General features: G+C 35.9%; 1 long non-coding RNA gene across 2 annotated transcripts in view; it reads right to left on the bottom strand.

The window, feature by feature from the left end:
* Positions 1 to 950: 950 nt before the first annotated feature.
* Positions 951 to 7,566, bottom strand: part of LOC308191514 — a 36,827-nt gene continuing 30,211 nt past the window's right edge. The window contains exons 2-3 of one of the 2 annotated variants that reach the window (XR_013948088.1): positions 5,775 to 6,482; positions 951 to 4,332 (exon numbers count right to left, since the gene is read on the bottom strand). This is a non-coding gene — a long non-coding RNA (uncharacterized lncRNA). Of the gene's footprint in view, positions 6,483 to 7,566 lie in introns of both variants that reach the window. The other variant, XR_013948087.1, reaches the window with a different exon arrangement.

Here is a 7,566-nt window from a genome sequence, read left to right as displayed (position 1 = left end):
AGTAATGGTTAGTGCACGTTTGCTTTTAAATAGCAATGCCTGACAATCTGTTTAATGATTATCCAATATGTACGAGCAAAGTTTCAACTTTCTGTCCCTGTTTCTCATTTATGCTAAAAAACTGTACTCTTCTCCAATAAATGAGAAGAATCTGAAAACTTAAACCTCAAAGATCTCCTAAATCAGGGTCTGCCTAGGGACATGATATACATGAATTGCGAAATACTGCAGAAAATTAGAAGGCACAATTTGTAGCCCTCACCACACTGTAATCATTTTATATGCAGAAGAGAGACATCCAACTGCTAATTTCCACATAATACTATTCTAATCACATAAATGGTCACAGTGGCAAAGCACAAACATTCATATGTGGAGGCCTGTGCCCTAGTAAGTGTTGCAATTCTCCATTAACACAGTTAATTGCTTAAGTGTCAAATGCTGTGACTTGGTATACTGTCAGGGCATAAGAATGGATCACGCACAGCCTGACCAACTAATAGCTAATGAAGCACTCTGCAGTGGAGTGCCAGAAGTAGACAGACTGTGTACAAATTTGCTGTCTATCCGCTGCCCTTTCCCAAATCAGTGTCATGCTGTGGTACAAAAGGCAAGGCTGAGAATTGCATAAAGCATCTATGAAATCAATGCTTTGTAAACCCTTTCTCTATTTCATGTTGTTTTCACCAGAACACAGAGACAAGTGCAAGTTTTACATTGTCCTTACTTTACCTGTAGTAGATAACTCTTAAGTCCAGCAGAAATAGCTACATCGTTAAGAAAAGAAAGACCTGTGGGCTAGTATATCCTGTTCATTTATTCTGGTGAAGGAAGTGCATACTGTTTGTTTCTTCTAGCATTGTAGCTGATGATATTGTACGAGGATATCAACAAACAAGAGACCGGATGTTATCTCTGTTGAAGTAAGTGTTAATACTCCCATGAGGAGAGCAGGTGCTAAGAACTCATTAAACAGGTGCTATGAAATATATAGCCAAATTTGGAAGAGATTTTTGGATACCACCTACATGACAGAGCATGCAGGATTGATTTCAAACTGTTTATACATTCATGTTGTGGAAACAACATACAACAAATAGATTTGAGAGGATAGTCTGCAACAGAATGGATAAACATTCACAAAAATATGGGATTAATTTCATAAGATGATACACACCACTAGATGAACAACAAACCATCATATTCAGCATATAACATTGTACATATTACATTTTATATCCAGCAAAAGATTTGCAAGAAAAATGCTGACATACTTAGAGTTTTTGAAAAAATATCTTCTTGAGTAGCCAACAAGATACAGAAGGATTCTTCCCAAGAGCATCACAAGCTCTGCTTAGTGAACATGCTTTACTAAACAGCAGTTAATTTATCAAATAATGTATTAGTCACAGGTAAATTATGTTCTATTAACTGAAGTATTAGATCATAAAACACATAAAAATCAAAATGGTCTTAGAAAATACTGAAGTAGCCAAATGATAAAATGCCACAATGAAAACATCTCTGATTTGACTTACTTGAACATATGGACTATAACAGTCTTGTTCTACAGTGCATAAAAGTTCCTGGCAAAGTAAAGCTTTTTCAGATCCCACTTTGGTACAGGAAAATAAAAGAGAACATTTCTTTCTTTCTGGCTCTTGTGCTTCATCCATCCTCCACCTCACACCCTAAAAGGCAGGGAGAGGAATATGCCATAAATTAGGGGGGAAAAAAATAGTCTAACAAAGGTTGCACAACATTTTGTGCACACGAAATTAATGCCAGTCACTCGAAGATCTTAGTCAGAAAGTACAAATGTGAAGTTTTGAGACTTTTATCAGTAAGCTTTCAACAAACTCCACTGAGGATGTACAAATGATGAACTTAAAGGTTTACAATTTGGCCAGTTCTGCCCGGATGTTCCACAGATCACAACATCCACCTGTCTGATTTCAGGACTGCTCTTTCTGTCTTTTGGAATACTCTTGACAGAGATGGTAGAGCTGTACAAAACATTTATTTTTAAGAAGGAAAGATGACTGACATTTGCACAAATATTTTGTTACATTTGATTCATTATTTTGATTTCTTTTTAATTTAAAATATAAAATCTGTTTGAAATAGAGCATAAGTGTAGAAATTTTAATTTCAGGTTGTTGACATTGGCAAAACTATAGGCAATTGTAATCAAAAGAACTAGACAATGTTAACTTTGAATACTGCTACCGATTCCACCTAAAATACGTTGATTTCTATATTATTTAGTGTGCTCCATAGTGGGTAAATATGTAGGTATGAAGATTGTTACATTTATGAAGTACATTATAATATGTTCTTAATTATAAAGTATTAATGTAATTAGATAAAAAACAAACAAACAAACAAACAAAAAACAATTATGAGGATAAAATTTCTCCAGGAGCAACTTAACCAAAGTCAATTCCAATGATCCATTTGGCTTTGGCACAGTATGTTTATTGTTACTTCTGCAACACACTTGTCAAGGATGCAGATTCAGAGGATAGAAAGAATAAAGAATAATGGGGAAAAAAAAAAAGGAAAAAAAAAAGAGCACAAAATCTGATGTGAATTCTTCTTTTCCATCCTCTGACTCACTTAAGGACTTTTCCCGGGTTCTTTGGAGTGCATTCCCCAGGAATGAAGTAAGATTATTCTCTACTTCATTTACCAAAGGGCAGAGTGAAGAACGAAGGCAAGTTATGTTCTCCTTCTGCTCTGGCTTACAAAGCAAGTCTTAATTCTTGGGAGAGTCACCTGGTCCCAAAGGTATTTAGCAGTACCATAAATATTTCAAATACCGTCTGCATGCTGGGAAGCTCCAGGAGGCATTGGGTCTCATTGGAACAAGATGCCTCTGTTGTCCCCTGGGAAGTCATGAGGTTATGTAATGCATAGCTGTGCTTAAGGGGATAACCGAGATTTCTTTGTTGCTTATTAAAACTCAGATTACTTCTGGCTCCTTTTAAATCTACATTTGTGGTTTCTTATTAACTGTCCCTTTAGCATATTATCAAAGTCTGATGATTCAAAGTCCAGTGTGCGCATTCCTTTACTTTTAGTCCAGTTTCCCCAGGAAAGTGGCTTGTAACCATAACATTTGTAAGTTTTTGTGTCACCTATCTGCCAGCCCCTAGTAAACCTCTTGTCTACTTTTAACCAAATTCAACAGAGAGCTAGAAGACTCATCTGTATTCATTTTCTACAAATCTCATGAAAATAAGTGGCCAGGGAGAGGAGGGTAATCCATTCATTGCTCTCATGACAGGAAAGGCTTCCAGAGAAACCACATGGAAATTCACCCTCAGATACAAATCATAGAAAATTAGGCTTCATTAGTTCCACTGCTCATGGAACTGCTTGTTTGAGGTAATATATCTGCACTGGAAATTCAGATGGTAATAATGTCTTTGCTAATTTATAGAGCATTAACACTTTTGTACACTGCTGTATATAAACAGCAAGACATATCGAACGCCTAATCCAGACCCCAATCAACATCAAAGGAATCCTTCTACTTACTTAAGTGGGAGTTGGACTGGGCCCATGCATAGTTCTACCCATCATAAACATTTATAATAACAATATTAAAATATAAGTTATTCTGTAAGAGTCTCAAAAGCAGAAACAAAAGAAACATTTTAATCCAGTTTAAAATGCCATTATAGATTTCAGTTATGCAAACAGAAGCATAAAAGGAAAACATAAATTCATATTCATAAAAGCATAAATGAGTGTACCATAAGTGCAAGTAATGTTCACTTCCTTCGCTACTCCTGCAACTTTATTATATTTTGGAAACGAAACTTTCCATTATGCTAGTTCTTGTTCAGTCTCACTCTGCTTACAGAGGTGGTTTTCACTGAAGTACAAGATGGCCAAAGTTACTCTGTTGGATGGAAAATTAATGTATATGAGGTATGGAATTCCATGACTTCTTTTTTAAAACATCTATATAAATTAGCATGAAAATTTTCAGCAGACTTGGCTTTCATAGAATCATGGAAGTCCTACAGCAGCTTTGGTAAATGCCTCCATTGAGGAAATATTTCATATCCTCCAGTAGCCTGCTATTCCACCCATGAGAGCATTCATATGCTTTTGAACCTACGTTAAAGCTCAGCTAAGAAACCATTAAATGTCCAGATTAGTCCTCTACAGGAAAATCCTGCACAGGGAAATGGAAATTCCATGATGTGCTTCTAGAAGAGTTTCCACTGTATTGTTCTTTTAGAGAGAGAAGAAGGGTTGTATTCCTGCAGAATGAGCAGTGGTCTCAGTCCAAGTGGCTCTTGTGGGTTTCATCAGGATCTAGGATCAAGCACACATGACGTCTGTGTCTTCAGATTTCATTTGGATCCTCATTTCCCAAAGAACTGTACTATCAAGGACTCCCTCACTAGTTGCTACTGCCCCAGAAGCAAAATTTGGGAGGTCATAGAAAAGCATATAGTTTAAATGTGGTCTGGGCAGTTAACGCCATCAAAGACATTTTGCTTGTTGACCTGTGTCCCTGGGTTTTGTTCTCTTAATGGCAAATCCTCAGTGTCCAAAAACAGGAGGAATGTTCCTAAAAAGGAAATACTGTTTCCATCTATAGAATTCATCTTGGGGTTACGCTTTTCTGCTACTGGAAACTGTTTGGCCTGTTTAAGCCTACATTATGCTGCTGATCATTGTATCAATATGAATGTGTGCTCTCCAAATGATTTTTGAGAGGAAAAAAGAATGAGGCTTAAATATAAACTTTACATGTAGGAATAGTTTCCAGTCCAGGAATGTGCCCTGTTTGGATCCTGAACAAATAGCAGGCCAAGTGTATAAGTTAGTCTTCCTCTGTCATATTTCTGCTTTTGCCTCCATGAAAAGAAAACAAAGAAAGGACTTGCATAGGCGAAACAATAGCATTCTCCATCACATCCCATGAACAGGATAATCATGGGCACGTGGCAGCATACTAGTAAGACCTGACAGAGCCAAAGTGACTTGGAAGACTAGATCTTGATTTCAATTCAATAAAAGCATTTAGGATTTTCCTGAAAGGACCTTAATCACCTATATACATACAGAAGTCTAAACTGTATCTTGTTCCAAGTCACATGAGATGTAGGCTGTTCAATAGGATTATGACTTCTGAACATAGAACATAAGCACCTTAATTAAGCAGGGCACTCTGGAAATTTTTAGATAACATTTCACTGCTAGCATACTTTTTGCAATCCCTGAAAATGAATGGATTCATTCCCGTGAATGAATTTATGATTCAATTGCCTGTGATACAACCACAGTCTATGAATTCTCAGAGAAGACAGAAGTCTTGAGATCCAAATCCGTTTCCATTAATGGCAATGTGATTTTTTTGTTGTAGTTGTTATCTTAAAACCAAGTAAGAGCAATGTATATTGTCAGCAAAATGGTGACTCCTCAGTAAAAAAGCAGACCAAAACCAGACCACAACATATGGTTCCAATGCTGTTTCTTCTGCAAAGATGTATCATTGATAAGAGATCTATTGTTTCTCAAAGCTAGAGATGCTATTGCCAATTTTAACAGAACACAGTCTGTTCTAGCCTAATTAAATATGAATTAGTACTCACATTCCCTAACTTTTTTTTTTCTTCATAAACTTAGACTATAAACCAAAATTTTGTAAGCTTTCAGGTATTGACTGACACTGCTTCCAACTTGGATAATAAATTTCCTTTTTGACATACTTCATTTTAAAATTAGTAAACTTGCTTCCTCTTTCTTACCTGTTTTCCTCTTATATAGGGCAACTGGCTATATGAAGTATTTTTGGACGATGATTTCTCCAGTAAAGTATGTCTTTGAAATCCTTCTAGGTTCACAACATATAGTGTTTAACTTCATTCTCCTTAAAATTAAACATTAAAATATTTTCTATGCACTGCTTTAGATTACCGTAGTACCAAGTTTGGAAGAAGGAATGAAAACATGTTCAGACTTAAGTTTATGACTTGAAATAAAATGAAACCTGACTCTTTATTATTATTATTATTATTATCCAGACAGTCTTGGTTTACTAAATGACATTTATAAAAGAATTTAAAAAAATAATAATAATAAAAAAAAAGATGGTGAGATATTTTGCTTAAAATATGGCATTTGAGATGTCTAATCTAAGAGAACATCAACTGATTGCTAATTTTGCTTGAGACCCAATTAGTCTGGAGAATAGACTTCAGAGTAGGGGTTTTGTAGAGCTACGGCAGTAGTATTTAATTTACAATATTTATAAGCAGATTCCTATTTTACTTTTCTGTTTTGGTAGTAATATTGAGAAAAAATGTTTTTATAAGAGGATCACCATGTCCTGCAAATTACTAAAGAGGACAGCATGCCACTCAGTGCTTAGGAAATAGACTGCTGCTTTACAGTTTGGATTATCCAAAATGGGTCAGAAAGAAACGAGAAGACTGCTGCAGAGGAGTCCTGGCCTTCTGCAAGAGAAAAAAATAAAGAAACTGGATCACATTTATTAGCAAAAAAGCAACAAATCAGACTGCTATTCGTTAACCATGTCTGTGAGTAACTAGCAACAGATATATCCACAGACTATTTATCATGAAAGATTATCAGAATGCAAATTGTCTGAGGGAGGCAGGAATAGCTCTGGAGCATTATGAAATCCTGATTTATGCAGGGTCCCAACAATACCTGAAAGTACTTTAATGAAAAACTTTACCTGGATAATAGGAGTGTAACTCAATACAGCTTATTGTTTGTAGATACCCCCTTATATTCTCACCTTACTCTTACATTTTGTAAAGAAGTTTTGTTTACTATAGATCGTTCAGAATGTATTCAGACTTCCTATAGCAGCTTTAGTGCAAAGAAATTTACAATTGTTTCTTTCCTTCCCTGGGAAGGAGGGAAGGAAACAATGAAGTCATTAATAACATTCTGGGAGTATGTCACCAAAAATATATAGTTTGAGAATAAACAAAGATGTTCACCAGTTTGGTCTGAGTCTGTCAAGTAATTTTAGCAAAAATGCTTTTAAAATATCAGAAATCACCATTTAACATATATATAAAATGAAGTGTTTCAACATATCAATGTTTGTGTATGTGACTTAAAGAAAAGAAGGGCTAGGCTCTGTAGTTAAACCATTCAGATTAGAAATGTGAGACTCATGTTCCACTTTAGCTTCTTGAGAAGTTTTGAACTGGTGTTACTAAGCGTTGCACTAACCTCTCACTATCTTCTAATATGCTATGGACTATATACTATCTTTAATTGACACTGTTCATTGTGAGTGGCCTACTGAGACAAAAAAAAAAAAGAAAAAAAAAAAAAGACAGAGAGAGTATATAGTGGCTGGTGGCTGGCAAAGGCAAGAAATACCTGGGCTCAAACACTGTGGTCTAATACAAAATGGAACATCACCTGGAGCTGCCCAGAGCAATCAGTGACACTCTGTGGAAGCACTGCTCAGGAAGGGGGATAATGCAGGTTCAAGTCTTCTTGGGTAGAGAAAGGATCTCCTCACCATTTTCCCTCCTTGCTGGGCTTTCTGATATA

Source organism: Anser brachyrhynchus (assembly GCF_964034855.1).
Source record: "Anser brachyrhynchus genome assembly, chromosome: 3".
Classification (NCBI taxonomy): Eukaryota; Metazoa; Chordata; class Aves; order Anseriformes; family Anatidae; genus Anser; species Anser brachyrhynchus.
Note: the sequence above shows the minus strand (reverse complement) of the source record. Positions and strands in the feature narration are given on the sequence as shown.